General features: G+C 36.9%; 1 long non-coding RNA gene across 1 annotated transcript; it reads right to left on the reverse strand.

Annotated features, from left to right (window-relative positions):
* Nucleotides 1–3,218: 3,218 nt before the first annotated feature.
* LOC103510183 lies at nucleotides 3,219–3,659 on the reverse strand. The gene is made up of 2 exons (XR_541411.1): nucleotides 3,591–3,659; nucleotides 3,219–3,368 (listed from the first exon to the last, which is right to left on the reverse strand). It is a non-coding gene; the product is annotated as an uncharacterized LOC103510183 (long non-coding RNA).
* Between the last annotated feature and the right edge of the window lie 12,871 nt (nucleotides 3,660–16,530).

Consider the following 16,530-nt stretch of genomic DNA (forward strand, 5'->3'; position numbering starts at 1 on the left):
CCTACCGTATTCGTCACTGATCAATTCAAAAAAGATTCTCCACGGATAACAATTAAGATGACAAGTCTATTAAGACCATCTTTGAACCGGTCCAGTCAGATTTGAAGACAGAATCCTAGTTGATTCTTGCCACCCAAGTTTGATGACCTGGTGGAAACCGGAGGCAACTTCTAAGTGCTATAGGTAAGTATGGGTAGGTAAACTTTTAAACATCCGTATAAGTATGTAGGTATGGATTGTATGGTGAATTGGTTAGGATCTACCTAGGTATATGTATAAAATTCTAAAATACCTTTCTAGGTAAAATTGTTTACTTGTTTAGTTCTACAGTGAAACATAGGGGAGACCGGGGCGTGTTCGGACGGTTTTTACTTTTTGATTTTTTAGATTTTTTTCTCAAATGATATTGGAAAACTTTAACTACCATCGGATAGCAAATTTTCCTGGCTATAGCATGGTATCAACAAAACCATTAGAAGGAATGAAGGTATTTCAAAAATATAAAGTTCAGCATATTCCCAGAGTACCTACCTACCGAAAATTATCATTAGGAACCCATTTCATATGCTGTTATGACTATGTGCTTGATGCTATTGTACATAATATTGTGTTACGCGTAATCTAAACCTGCTTGCCTATCTAAAAGGAAAGACTACTTACCAAACGGATAATGCTCCACTGGTCTTCAAAACTAGGTACCCTATCTAAATAATCTCGTACGTTGTGTTTTATTGGATGCGCATAATTTACCACATAGGTACGATTTTATCTAAATAATCTCGTACGTTGTGTTTTATTGGATTTACCACATAGGTACGATTTATTGGAAATATTCTTTGTTCGAGACAATGTTTCTGACCGGAATGTTCGGAAATAAGATTAACACAAGAACTTCCTCAGTTAAGCATCTATCTTCCTGACGTTTCACAACTTTGGCGTCTCAGCGACCGGAATGTTCGGAAATAAGATTAACACTAGAACTTCCTCAGTTAAGCATCTATCTTCCTGACGTTTCACAACTTTGGCGTCTCAGTCCGTGAGGACAATTGAGTAGCTACATTAATCGAGTAGCGACCAGTGGCGGCATTACAAGTCGAAGAGACGATAAATAATATAAATGATGATTGAGTAAATGAAAGACTTGTAATACTGTGATATCCACAAAGTTGCGAGAAAGCTCTCTGTTTTACCAAAAAGATACCATGATTTGATTTGATTTGATTTTTCCTCAGATTTTGATCACACAAACACGGCCTATTGTTATGCTATTCATAAAGGTGTAAGTTTTATGTTGGTTTTGAAAAAGATTTTGTAACTTTAGAAGTAAAACCAGCAACAAACTTGGTGAGAAAAAAAGCACTACAAGATCGCGATTTTTATCTCGTCATGAAAAATGACATGTCCCTGCTTCAGAACAACACTATACATGTCAACTTTATGTCTGTAAAGCACTTCGTCAGTACCTAAACACAAGTACCACCGTCATATAAAGTACCTGTACGTAAGTACCTAACATACATGTAGAGAGTTGGTATGAGGTATGAAAAATTTGACTACTTGAGTAGGTATAATTATAAAATGAGAGTTCTTAAGAAGGAGAGTTCTGAGGTTTTGAGCATTTTGGCTCCAAGTGATGAAACCACAATGTACCTAAATTAACAACAACTACAAAAAACAACAACATTAATAATTACCTACAAGAGTAATGTCGCCGTGGACTAACAAGTTCTTGATAATTATCACACGTACCTCAGTAGGAAGGAATGAAGGTATTTCAAAAATATAAAGTTCAGCATATTCCCAGAGTATACCGAAAATTACCATTAGGAACCCATTTCATATGCTGTCATGACTATGTGCTTGATGCTATTGTACATAATATTGTGTTACGCGTTACCATGCTTGTCTGGTTGCGAAGAATTAATAAGATAGAATGGAAATAAATGAATTATGCGAATGGTAGGACGGTATACCTAATCTTTCAAAGCTCTGGGATGCACCGAACTTGGCTCTTGGCTTCAAAAATATGTCAGATGGACCATTCCTAAAAGGGATGTTGTTCTAATTAATTTAGCATTTTGGCTCCAAGTGATGAAACCACAATGTACCTAAATTAACAACAACTACAAAAAACAACAACATTAATAATTACCTACAAGAGTAATGTCGCCGTGGACTAACAAGTTCTTGATAATTATCACACGTACCTCAGTAGCAAGGAATGAAGGTAAGTATTTCAAAAATGTAAAGTTCAGCATATTCCCAGAGTACCTACCGAAAATTATCATTAGGAACCCATTTCATATGCTGTTATGACTATGTGCTTGATGCTATTGTACATAATATTGTGTTACGCGTTACCATGCTTGTCTGGTTGCGAAGAATTAATAAGATAGAATGGAAATAAATGGATTATGCGAATGGTAGGACGGTATACCTAATCTTTCATAGCTCTGGGATGCACCGAACTTGGCTCTTGGCTTCAAAAATATGTCAGATGGACCATTCCTAAAAGGGATGTTGTTCTAATTAATTTATTTAAGCAAAATGCGTTGCGTATTTGAGGATTTTGCAAGAAAATCACATGATCTCTTTCAGAAATGAGCCTCCTGATGAAAATATGTCTTGTCGTGTGAATAATATACAGCAACTAAGCAATTTCTACCATCTACCAATTAACCACGCCACGAGTAAAGTGACAAGCAAAGGTCAGTAAAATGACTATAACGACTGATCAAAAAAAATTGAAACCGGATATTAATTTAATTATAAAACAAGATTACCTATATTAGGAATATGGCGATCGATCATCCCAGACGGTTGACATTTCAGAGGATTAGCAACGATCTGATGACAACAGGATGCAGTTTTTGCAAACTTTCACGCAAAGATGATACCAGATCAGGTAATTTATTCGAATTTGACAAAAAAAAAAAAATAACAACTGAGAATATTTATCATCTTGTCAAATACAACCTTTTAGTGATAAATGAGGGGAAGAAATAGTCTCCCTTCTTTGGCGCCCGAAGGGAACAAGTCTATGCCCTCTAGAATACTCGCCTGTAGGAGTCTCTACCAATGGGGAATCCAAAATTTATTAAAACAATCAAAATCCCTGACCTTACTTGGAATCATATTAAAAGGATCAAATTGGGTATCTCTACAGAAGGGATTATACTTGAATTTCCTCCATATTTTACTGTGGTTTGTGGATAACTTACTCCGAGAGCTACTCAGCCAACTGCAGCGAGATTCTTGAGATGAGCGTCTTTTCTGAGGGACCAATACTCTGCCCGGAACAGGAATCCTACTTGGAGTTGACCTCAGTCTCAGCAATAAACACGTCAATAATATCATTGTTATTAGTTCTGAAAAGTAAGTCCAAACGTACCAATTTTTGTTAAACGAGACCGACTTTTAACCACACTTAACATTTCACAAAATGAGATATAATCGTGATTTATCTTGGATACCTACTTTACCGTTATGACTTTTCTTTATTTCATTTAATCAAAGAAACTTGAAATATCTTGGAATTCAAAGGACTAGATCTAGATATTCATAGCATCTCAGATGAGGTAGGTACTTACGAAATATGAATCCTACTAACACAAGAACACTTTGGTACTGCATGAAAATCTGATCAAAAACTCCGGCCTGCCAAACGTATCAATTTTTGTTAAACGAAATGGACTTGGGACTACCGGAACCGGAAGTTCAAACTTAACATACTTTACATTTCACAAAATTAGATACAATCATTACCTACCTACCTATTTATCTTGGGTATTATATAGTTATCAATTGTCATGACCTTTCTTTATTTCAAATGACTAGATGTTCATATAGCATCTTAGATGAGGTAGGTACCTACTTACGAAATATGAATCCTACTAACACAAGAACACTTTGGTACTGCATGAAAATCTGATCAAAAACTCCGGCCTCATCTTTCAAAGATTCCTTTAGCAAATTCAGTTTAACGTAAAACGATAAAAGTGAACCCATTGTTCCAATAGGTTTTATAAACAGACTTAAAAACACATTTAAAACTCGGACACACAAAATTCGTCACTGTCGAAATATTGCACCCACATTTGAATTGGCCTACCAGATTGAGAAGCAAAGTAGCCTTCAAAATCTTCACATTCACAGCTAACCCTATCTAAAATCTCCACCATTATTGACAAATTTAGTTCCAAATTACTAGAGGAATTTGCTTCAAAATGGCCATGTTCAAGTGACGAGCACACTTACGTTGTTGAAGATCTGTTCCTTGAAAGTCAAATGCTTATCCAGTTATGTATGCACCTAGTCCAATATTCTGCAATACACGTGTAAGTTCTCGCCTTAATTCAATATTCAGTTCATTGACAGATTGAAAATTTGGAAAGGAAACAGTATAAACTGAAAACAACCCCCCAAATCCCCACATTATGCTTCACCCACAATTCCCTTTAGAACCCCCCACGAAGCTGACCCACAATCGAAAATCTACTTCGAGCAGGACAAAAGGATAAAATTAAATTCTCGAAACGGGAAATCCTGTGGGATGAGATGTTTTCCTGTGCTGACCATTACGCCCATTGTATACATGTACAAGTAGGTAAGTAGCACCTTTCTAACACACATACCCACATAGTCCATAACCTAGTATAAAGGGGGCGGGGGGTATACGTTACCCAAACGAATTTGCCCCGAACTTTTTTTTTTTTTTTTTACAATTATAAAATAATCTTTGTCCATAATTCATTCCTCTTTCTGCCTTTCAGATGCTCACCATGAACTTCCGTCACTTACCTACTCAACACTCTCTTCTTTCATCCCTATATTACGTAGGTACATTTGATACATTCACTGAGGCACTAAGATATCTCTCTAGTCTCACTACCGGAGTCTATTATAAGACCTATTAATGTATTCTCATGAGTTGGATGTGCAATATTCTATCAAGTGTCTACTGCGATAATGGCTTTCATACAAGCTCATAGACGGTAATGATACCGTATTAAACTTCCAAGCTTATAATATCCCGGTAGAAGTTGCGCTGGTACACTTAATTCTATTAAACTCTATGGAATATTAGATCCAGCATAATCTCTATAGCTTTCTGTTCAGCAGATCTTGTACCTTACCGGTAACCTGAATGGCTGAGCCAATATGCTCTGAGTTTTTAAATTAACCTCGATATTCTCTCTCCGACTTGGCCAGTCTCTTTCTAATATACCACATAGGTATCTCACATGGTCTTCTGATTAAATTGAGAGTTGCCTGGGCATTCTATGAACACTATCGCCGAGTATTCGATACGGCAATTTTTATCCGTGGATTAATGTGTAAACCTATACTTTAGTGTAAAACTTCGCTATGAATATTGGTAGGTACAGGTCCTGCGTACCTATTTTCTACTTACGCATACGTAAAATATCTGTAGCCTATACGTTCGTTGATATCACACTCATACAATCTTTTGAGAGAGTTGTACTTTACTTACCTACATTAAAATATTAGGGGATTTAGAAGTATCATTCTAGATTTCTTTCACCAAATCTTGTTGGGGGTACCTATTTTCTACTTACGCATACGTAAAATATCTGTAGCCTACGTTCGTTGATATCACACTCATACAATCTTGAGAGAGTTGTACTTTACTTACCTACATTAAAATATTAGGGGATTTAGAAGTATCATTCTAGATTTCTTTCACCAAATCTTGTTGGTCCATGTCCATGAGACCAGTCAACCCATTGTAAGTCAACGCTTCCATTCAGTGTAAAAGCAGCCTAGACTGCAAATCAGATGCAACGGCCATAGGACAAGTCACATGACCAAGCTCATGTGAAAGAGCTTTGAATTACGCCTTTGATGGGTACATAATACATGTTAAAATACAGATTTTAAACTAATGAGTACGAAAATGTTGGTCCATATACGAGTAATCCATATTAATACGTTTGGTGCTTAGACAACACGACGTATACAATCACTTTTGCAGTTAATTTGAAAAAAAGGAGAGAACAAACTTTCTTGATAGAATACTATCTCCAATCTAGAATTCTATCTTTATCATTTCATTGTGGCTAATGAAGCGTGGTGCTTACCAAAATCATAATGGACTGTACGATATCAGACGATCAGTAAGTCACATGCTATAAGTGAAAGCAACTTCAAAATGAGAAGCACGCCTCTAGCTCCTGGGGCCTTGACGTTAGCAGTTTATACTGACAGGTCAGGTGTCAGACCTATGCTAACCTATGATTTCAGTGTAATACATAGTCCTAAACTGAAATGGACGCGGCACATAAGGGATCAGGAAGAGACCGCCTTGACATATGCTAACGGCAAAGGGCATTCAGCGACATAAGTGAAAGCAACTTCAAAATGAGAAGCACGCCTCTAGCCCCTGGGGCCTTGACGTTAGCAGTTTATACTGACAGGTCAGGTGTCAGGCCTATGCTAACCTATGATTTCAGTACAATAGTCCTAAACTGAAATGGACATAAGGGATCAGGAAGAGACCGCCTTGACATAATGCTAAGGGCAAAGGGCATTCAGCGACAGCGTTGAAGTTTTGACCACAATTTCAAATCATAAAGCGCAGATAGCTGATGGCCAGGATCACAATGTATTCAGCGACAGCGTTGAAGTTTTGACCACAATTTCAAATCATAAAGCGCAGATAGCTGATGGCCAGGATCACAATGTGAGTTTGATTGTTGTTTTACTATACTATAGTAACTATAGGATTAAGCAATCTAATTGACTCAAAAGTTTGAAATCAACCAATCAGATTGGTTAAATCCAAGAGTTGAGTTGGAACTCAAATTGTGGTCCTGGCTGGCCATAAGTTATCTTTTTCCTCAGAAGTAGCCTCCGTGGCCGAGTGGGTATCACACTAGGCTTGCACGCAGGAAGTCCGGGTTCGATTCCCGGCGGGGCCGAGGTTTTTTTCGGCTCTGTGCTTGGAGTTCGTGGTGCACTCAGGCTCGTGAGGACAATTGAGTAGCTACTTTAATCGAGTAGCGACCAGTGGCGGTATTACAAGTCGAAGAGATGATAAATAATATATATTGAGTAAATGAAAGACTTGTAATACTGTGATACCCACAAAGTTGTGAGAAAGCTCTCTGTTTTACCAAAAAGATAGCATGATTTGATTTGATTTTTCCTCAGATTTTGATCACACAAACACGGCCTATTGTCATGCTATTATTCATAAAGGTGTAAGTTTTATGTTGGTTTTGAAAAAGATTTTGTAACTTTAGAAGTAAAACCAGCAACAAACTTGGTGAGAAAAAAGCACTACAAGATCGCGATTTTTATCTCGTCATGAAAAATGACATGTCCCTGCTTCAGAACAACACTAAGTACATGTCAACTTTATGATGTCTGTAAAGTACTTCGTCAGTACCTAAACCTAAACACAAGTACCTCCGTCATATAAAGTACCTGTACGTAAGTACCTAACATACATGTAGAGAGTTGGTAATGTTGGTATGAAAAATTTGACTACTTGAGTAGGTATAATTATAAAATGAGAGTTCTTAAGAAGGAGAGTTCTGAGGTTTTGAGCATTTTGGCTCCAAGTGATGAAACCACAATGTACCTAAATTAACAACAACTACAAAAAACAACAACATTTTTTAATTTGGTACCTAATCGCCTTAGTTTAATAAAATTAATAAGAACAAAGTGTCACCATAAGTTTTGGTGACTCAGGCATCTCACCAATTTTATTGGTGGTGCAAATACTTACCTACTACCTACCCATTATTTTGAAATACCTACTTTTAATTTGGTACCTAATCGCCTTAGTTTAATAAAATTAATAAGAACAAAGTGTCACCATAAGTTTTGGTGACTCAGGCATCTCCACTAGTTTTTTTGGGAAATCAGCCATCTCCACTATTTTTTTTGGTAATTCAGGCATCTCCACTATTTATTTGGGAAATCAGACATCTCCACTATTCTCGGTGATTCAAACATCTCCACTAATTTTGTTTATCTTGAGGTAACTATATGTTACCTAGAATACTGAGTAGTTAATAAAATTTAAAGGTTTCAATTTGAGCGATCAAAAGCCTAATTTCATGGCTCGCTTTCTAGAACCTAAAACTGTCTAACAGTCCCTTATTCAAAACTATCCCAGACCCCCCTGAAACTCTTCCTATCCGCCACATTCTAATTAATTTATTTAAGCAAAATGCGTTGCGTATTTAAGGGTTTTGCAAGAAAATCACATGATCTCTTTCATAAATGGGCCTCCTGATGAAAATATGTCTTGTCGTGTGAATAATATACAGCAACTAAGCAATTTTCTATCATCTACCAATTAACCAAGAGTAAAGTGACAAGCAAAGGTAGGTAAGTAAAATGACTATAACGACTGATCAAAAAAATTTGAAACCGGATATTAATTTAATCATAAAACAAGATTACCTATATTAGGAATATGGCGATCGATCATCCCAGACGGTTGACAGTTTCAGAGGATTAGCAACGATCTGATGACAACAGGATGCAGTTTTTGCCAACTTTCACTCAAAGATGATACCAGATCAGGTAATTTATTGGAATTGGACAAAAAAAATCGAGCACAAAAAGCAGAAGGTATGAAATACCTACAAGAGGAACTTGACTAAAATGAATTGAAAAATGATTGAATAAAAAAAAATAAATAAATAACAGAAGTTCGTTAAGATTCTTCTCTTGAAAGTCATCAACACGAGGTTTTGTTTTGTAGTTAGTACCTAAGTTACGTATATCTTATTTGTGATTTACTTTTACCTTTTACCGGCTATCACTTCTCTTAAAGTTCAGAGGGTACTCATACTCATCTCCTGAGACCTGAAATCGTTCATGCATTTCACTTAGATTGTACATTGAGATCCAGCTGTGGAACCTTCCTGTTAACTGATTTTTGTACGAATGATACAGCCTAGCCGTGATATTTACGTACTCCATAATACTGACAACTAAAACATTTCTAATTTTATTATCATGTCGGTAAAAGTAAAAGTTGTCTTGCAACGATACAAGTTGGTACAAATTAGATCAACCTTTAAAAATAAATGATGAAATATGAGTCATCTTCTCTCCATGTTTTATAATTTTAAGCCTAGCCGTGATGTTTACGTACTCCATAATACTGACAACTAAAACATTTCTAATTTTATTATCATGTCGGGAAAAGTAAAAGTTGTCTTGTAACGATACAAGTTGGTACAAATTAGATCAACCTTTAAAAATAAATGATGAAATATGAGTCATCTTCTCTCCATGTTTTATAATTTTAATTGAAATAAAAACGTCCATGACTTTTTTAAGTACCTAGGTATGGAGCTGCAGAATATACTAAAACGGCAAGTCATAAAGCACGTAAGTGTGAAAAGCAGAGTTATTTTACCTGCTTGTGTAACTTCAAAACGAGTTAAGTAACTGTTGCTACTAGCATACGAGGAATTAATTACTTGTAACTCAATAAGTATCACTAAGTATCACAATCTTGTCTGCACTTTGATTTTTTTACCTATTTCGTATCTGTTGTGTATGATGGTGGTTTCGAACCAGTGTATTTCGGTTTTCCAAGATCCAATATTGGCTAGAGTGAATTGATTCAATCCTCAGTCTTGGTTTTCACTCTGGTGAGTCTACACAAAATAAATTCGTTCCAATGTTCTATTTTCAAAGTGATCTTTTCTTACTACATTAGAACTCTAATTCAACAGTATCCTCCGCAGATTCCAGTCCTTGAGTTTTTTTAGGAACTTGTAACTACCATACGCGTATACTCAGATATAATTTATCAATCATTTCTGGTCAGATTCTTACTGATTTGTTAATTTGACTGTTTTGGTAGGTATACCTCTATCTAGGTCCTCGAGATTTAAAATTTGATACAGGGAACCTACCTATAAGATACTGATTGAAGTTGGAATAACGATCTATACTGTCCACAAAGTTATGACCAGTTCTAGAATAGAACTGCGACAAAGACCACAATGTTCTTTCCTAGCTTTTCAAGTTTATAAAAAAACATCGCCATCACAAAACACGAACCGACTCAATCTATTAGATACAAATCCAGTGACAAGAAGTCTGAAGTCCTAGTCAAACCAAAATGTTAATGACATTAGATTCTAACCTGCCTCTCTATCTCTAGTCTATAATGGTATAATGAATATGACATTTCCAACTAATAATAAAGGTACCTGTGGATACCTATTAAGGAAAGAAAGAAAGAAAGAAATAGCAATTCTAATATTATCGTCTCTGCAGTACTTATTAACTAAAACTAAATAAATAAAAGATAATTATATTAGAAAATACGCCACAATCGTACAAACCTCGAATGTGTGAACTTTGAATTTGAAACTAGAAACATTCCTCCAGGGATTAGGGAACCGTGTGATCTACTGACCCAAAGAAGAATAACTGATTTAGCCCAAGGAATAATCATATTTACCTACTTCTGATTCACCGATGATGATACTGAAGATTCACCGATGATGATACCTACTGAAGATTCACCGATGATGATCCTGGATTTCAGTAAAGGTTAACGTCTTCAGGCTATTTTAACACCTGTCGAATTTTCTACCACATAACATTTTGTTAGTGTGGTCAAATGAGTTAAATCCTAAACATAATGCTTCACTTAAGAGTCTCAAGACGCCTATACGCGTATAGATAATGTATAGGTGGATAATTAGTAGACATTAAGCAGTACCTATCCACGTTTTCTTCTGAACGAAAAATCCACTAATTTTGGTTGTTACTCACAGGTACATATATGTAGGTACCTATACCTAACGAAGTAATTATAACTGGTGAGATAATTTAGTTATGAGTTTTTTTTTTTTTCGTACAAACCACAAGCTGTAGACCGCAGAATCGTATTAAAAGTCAAATGTGAACTGATGTATGACTTGGTGGGACTTGCATATATATAATAAGACCGCCGACATCGACATGGGGAAATCAAATCTTACCTTCCATACTCCATAGGATTACTGACAAATGTGTCTTTTCCACAGATTCTATCCATAGGTCAAAGGTACAAATGAGTTGTATAAGACCGCCGACATCGACATGGGGAAATCAGCGAATCTTACCTTCCATACTCCATAGGATTACTGACAAATGTGTCTTTTCCACAGATTCTATCCATAGGTCAAAGGTACAAATGAGCTATTCCTCTTTCATACAAGATAGCAAGGCACAGTATGAGAAAGAAGTGCCCATGCACAGGTACTTGAAAAAATTGCATGAACTTTCATAGATTAATGACAATAAGTGCGGTTAAGTAGGTATGCCTATACTACCAGTACTAGAAGAACCCCACTGAGATGGTAGTTGGGATTAGAAGTAAAAGTTCTTGGGACCAAATGTGTTCATTTGTATGAAGTCTGAAGACCGTGCTGGAGCAAGACATTCGTCAAGAAACAGACAGTTTTTATCCCTCTTTCTGAAAAATGAAGTACCCATTAGAAACACATTAAAACAATAAAGAACTATGTACCGAATTTCCATTTGGGTTATAAGTTGTTCCTCTTTGATACAAGATAGCTAGGCACAGTATGAGAAAGAAGTGCCCATGCACAGGTACTTGAAAAAATTGCATGAACTTTCATAGATTATTGACAATAAGTGCGGTTAAGTAGGTAGGTATGCCTATACTACCAGTACTAGAAGAACCCCACTGAGATGGTAGTTGGGATTAGAAGTAAAAGTTCTTGGGACCAAATGTGTCATGCACAGGTACTTGAAAAAATTGCAATGAACTTTCATAGATTAATGACAATAAGTACCTAGTGTGGTTAAGTAGGTATGCCTATACTACCAGTACTAGAAGAACCCCACTGAGATGGTAGTTGGGATTAGAAGTAAAAGTTCTTGGGACCAAAAGTGTTCATTTGCTATGAAGTCTGAAGACCGTGCTGGAGCAAGACATTCATCAAGAAACAGACAGTTTTTATCCCTCTTTCTGAAAAATGAAGTACCCATTAGAAAGACACTTAAAACGATAAAGAACTATACAATTTCCTTTTGGATTATACGATCCTTACCAGCACCCAGCCTCAAGTGAGTGTGACAAACTCTCAGTGTAACGTGCTCTGAAAGTACCTCATTCCAAACAAATGGACCGAAGATCACTAATTCACAAATACCTACGATAATAGCTAGGAAGGTATAGCACCAGTCACAGCTACCTATAAACTGACGGTCAATTAATCACCTGAAGGAATCTGTGACAAAAGCAGCACGGTTATAAACGATCGATATAAAGTGGACCATATGCCATCACGAGTGTTACTTTGTGCTCTAGAAGTGGACCATAATGTCATCACGAGTATCACGACTTGGCCAGTCTCTTTCTAATATACCACATATCTCACATGGTCTTCTGATTAAATTGAGAGTTGCCTGATGGGCATTCTATGAACACTATCGCCGAGTATTCGATACGGCAAATTTTATCCGTGGATTAATGTGTAAACCTATACTTTAGTGTAAAAGTGCTTTGAAATGAAGTCTGAAGTCCGTGCTGGAGCAAGACATTCGTCAAGGAACAGACAGTTTTTATATCCCTCTTTCTGAAAAATGAAGTACCCATTAGAAACACATTAAAACAATAAAGAACTATGTACCGAATTTCCATTTGGGTTATACGATCCTCACCAGCGCCCAGCGTCAAGTGAGTGTGACAAACTCTCAGTGCAACGTGCTCTGAAAGTACCTCATTCCAAACAAATGGACCGAAGATCACTAATTGACAAATACCTACAATAATAGCTATAGGAAGGTATACTTCCATTTACAACTACCAATAAACTGACGGTCAATTAATCACCTGAAGGAATCTGTGACAAAAGCAGCACGGTCATAAACGATCGATATAAAGTGGACCATATGCCATCACGAGTGTTACTTTGTGCTCTAGAAGTATCTTCTGCTTACCTTGGTACGTAAAATGGCTCTAGGTACCTACGTTGTTATCACACTCATACAATCTTGAGAGAGCTGTACCACCTACATTAATATTCTAAATTGTAGTTGTTTTAGGAGTACTATTTTAGAGTTCTTTCACCAAATTTTGCTTTCCGTGAGACTTGCCATCCACGCGATGAAAGTCAACGGTTCCATTCAGTGCAAAATCAGCCAAGGCGACTAATCACACGTGTTGATCAAAGGACAAGTTACACGCTAGGACCAATCCCACGTGAAAGAGCTTTGAATCACGCCTGATAGGTAGAAACATAATACATGTTGAAATACAGATTATACTAATGAGTACCAAAATGTTGGTCCATAATAATCCGTATTAATACGTTTGGTACTTTGGTGCTTAGACAACACAACGCGACGTATACAATCACTTTTGCAGTTGATTTGAAGAAAAAAAGATAACAAACTTTCTTGATAGAATACTATCTCCAATCTAGCATTCTACCTTTATCATTTCATTGTGGCTAATGAAGCGTGGCGCTTACCAAAATCATAATGGACTGTACGATATCAGACGATCAGTAAGTCACATGCTATAAGTGAAAGCAACTTCAAAATGAGAAGCACACCTCTAGCCCCTGGGGCCTTGACGTTAGCAGTTTATACTGACAGGTCAGGTGTCAGGCTTATGCTAACCTATGATTTCAGTGCAATAGTCCTAAACTGAAATGGACGCGGCACATAAGGGATCAGGAAGAGACCGCCTTGACATATGCTAACGGCAAAGGGCATTCAGCGACGAAGAATAAATAAATAATCATTTATAGCTAGGTACCTAGGGAAGGTAGATAGTCTATTTCTCTAGAACCTAGGTAGTTACTAGTAGGTACCTATATGGAGTTCAGTAGGTACATATGTACCTATAAACGAAGGTATGTACGTACCTACATTTCATGCAATTACTCATGCATTATTGTATCTAGGTACTTCATATAGGATACCAGAAAAGTCCAGGGGACCAAGGTACAACGGGGGCCAAGGTACGACTAGACACCCTACATATGTACCTATAAACGAAGGTATGTACGTACCTACATTTCATGCAATTACTCATGCATTATTGTATCTAGGTACTTCATATAGGTATCGCTTGCAAGTATCATCGTTAAGTTCATGTCTATCAGAACTTTTACTTTAGCCGCGCACCTGTGCTACGCAAATTCGTAGCCTATACCTATCAGAGATTCAGAGCTATCTGACAAGAATACAATTTATGACTTTAGGATCACGATAAATCAAGATCCAAATCTAGATCCTCTAGAGATGCTGGGGCAGAGGCGTCAACATATTGGGAGATGCTCGTCGTTATCTCCACATCAAAAAGATCGAAAACACAGTCGAATAATTAATAATAATCTATAAGGATTAACGTGTAGGTACATCAGGGGTCGGTAATCTTTTCAAAGCGCGGGCACAATCAGCCCAGGAAAAATGCTGACGGGCGGTCAATTATAGATATTTCAAAATTTGGGTTGGGGGGATGAAGAAAAATGCATCTCCATAAGTAAACAATGATATTTGTAAAATTAAAAAATAAATAAAAAAGTAAATAAATAAATAAATAAAGTAAATATTAGTCGTTCATCCGCGGAATCGAAAACACAAGCTGGTGGGCACACCTGCCCCCGCGAGTATGAGGTTGTCGAAGTCTGAGGTACAATAATACCTGGTTAGGAAAATATCAGGCCTGATAAGACGTCCCATTATGTTAGTATCATTCTACCTATAATTACCTATGTAGGTCTAATAAGAACCTATCAATATGTTCAATCAGAGGATGCGATCCCATGTTTAGATAAACGTGTCACACGCCCCATTCATTCATGTCACTTGTCCCATGTTATACAACTTGTCAACCTCCAGGGCTTTCAAGTCAACTTTGTCAACTAAAGCCCGACACACACTCTACTTGTGTCCCAACTTGGGAACTTGGTCTCTCGACAGATCATTGTGCATGTGTGTTTGTGTGTACGCGATATTTGCATGAATTTCTGGTCTAGGTAAATGAGTGAAATTTCCGCACAAATCGCGTACACAAGCAACGATCTGTTGAAAGACCAAGTTTGAAGATCTATTTGGAAGACATGGCGTGTGCGCCGGGCCTAAACACAAGTCCAGCTGAACGTAAGTCAAGTGTTTTAATTTCGGTCGCTTTTTTTTTGCAACCATGTCCTACCAACTTGTTTGCACTTTTTAGATCTCTCATGATAGGTTTTGTACATGGAATGTGGGTGCCTCTAGTTTGTCTTATGTCTTGTATATGGTAATTTAGTACGTCTGACTTCAAGCTGTCTAGATACTCGTACAGTCATACGAGTAGGTAATAGGTACCTAGGAATGGATGCCTCCAACCTTTCATTTAAGCATGTAATATGTAGGTACCAATTACCTACATACATGGGTAATAGATATACGTAGTAGAAATTAAAATGCATTTAAGAAAAGTGGTGGTGATGCATTGACCTGAGCTTTTTTTTTTACCTGAACGCCTCTGACTACCGACCAGTTTTGACCAAGTTTCTTAATCCCAATAAATATGCGATGTATTAATGTTAAGTGCATTAATGCCTATAAATATTACGTAGGTCGGTCCTCTACTCCTGGCATTATTTATGACAAGTTCTGCCACATCCTGATAAACCGTAATTTACTAATTTATTTCTTATAATGTTATCACGAGATGTGTACTTGATGGCTTGAGGAATTCACTAAAAAAACTTGACTTGCTGAGTGAGACTCCTGAGAGATTTAAAGCTCAGCATGATTCAAGTCAAAAGACGTGGATGTCCGTTTTGCTCAAGTAGGTAATGTCACGCTTTGCCTAGGCAGTGTCTAGCTGTCTAGCAGCAAAAAATAAAAATTGAAAAAGGTTTTTTGTAAGCCTAGATGCCTAGAAAGTTTAACTTGTTTTACGAAATTTCTTCACATTAAGAATAACTTGATTATGTAGCTATACCTATTAGATATTTCCCTCTTTAGCAAAATTATACGGTCTGGGTTTTAAGCCATCTCAAAAAAAGGTCTTAAGAGGCCGATCAACTGGTGCTTCTACTCTAGGCATTTATTTCTAATTTTGCTCCATCAAAAAAAAAAAAAAAAAAAAAAAAAAAAAAAAAAAAAAACGGGCATACCTTTACAACAACGACATAACACGTACCTAATACCCATGTACCTTGTCGGGCAAAAACAAATCAGTACGTCAAATCAAACCCTCCTTCCGCATAAATAACCAATTTTGCCTTGCCAATCCCTCTCCCTATTCATAATTTATCTCTTCTTCACAAAAGGTGCAAGAGTTTCGAGTATAGATGAGTCATATAGGGTGGTGTTGGGTGGCTGCCTTCCCCCTCTGTTCCATATGGTAACATTTTATCATAGGGGTGACACATAGGGAAATGAAAGTTCAGGTTACGTTTCTGAGGCTTCGTATTCTGTCATATTTTTACTGTTTGTTGTTTTCGTTGTTCTTGCTGTTGTTGTTGTTTTTCTAGGGTTTCTATTTTGTCTCCCCCTTTCGTCTGT

Source organism: Diaphorina citri, unplaced genomic scaffold (assembly GCF_000475195.1).
Source record: "Diaphorina citri unplaced genomic scaffold, Diaci psyllid genome assembly version 1.1 scaffold569, whole genome shotgun sequence".
Taxonomy (NCBI): Eukaryota; Metazoa; Arthropoda; class Insecta; order Hemiptera; family Psyllidae; genus Diaphorina; species Diaphorina citri.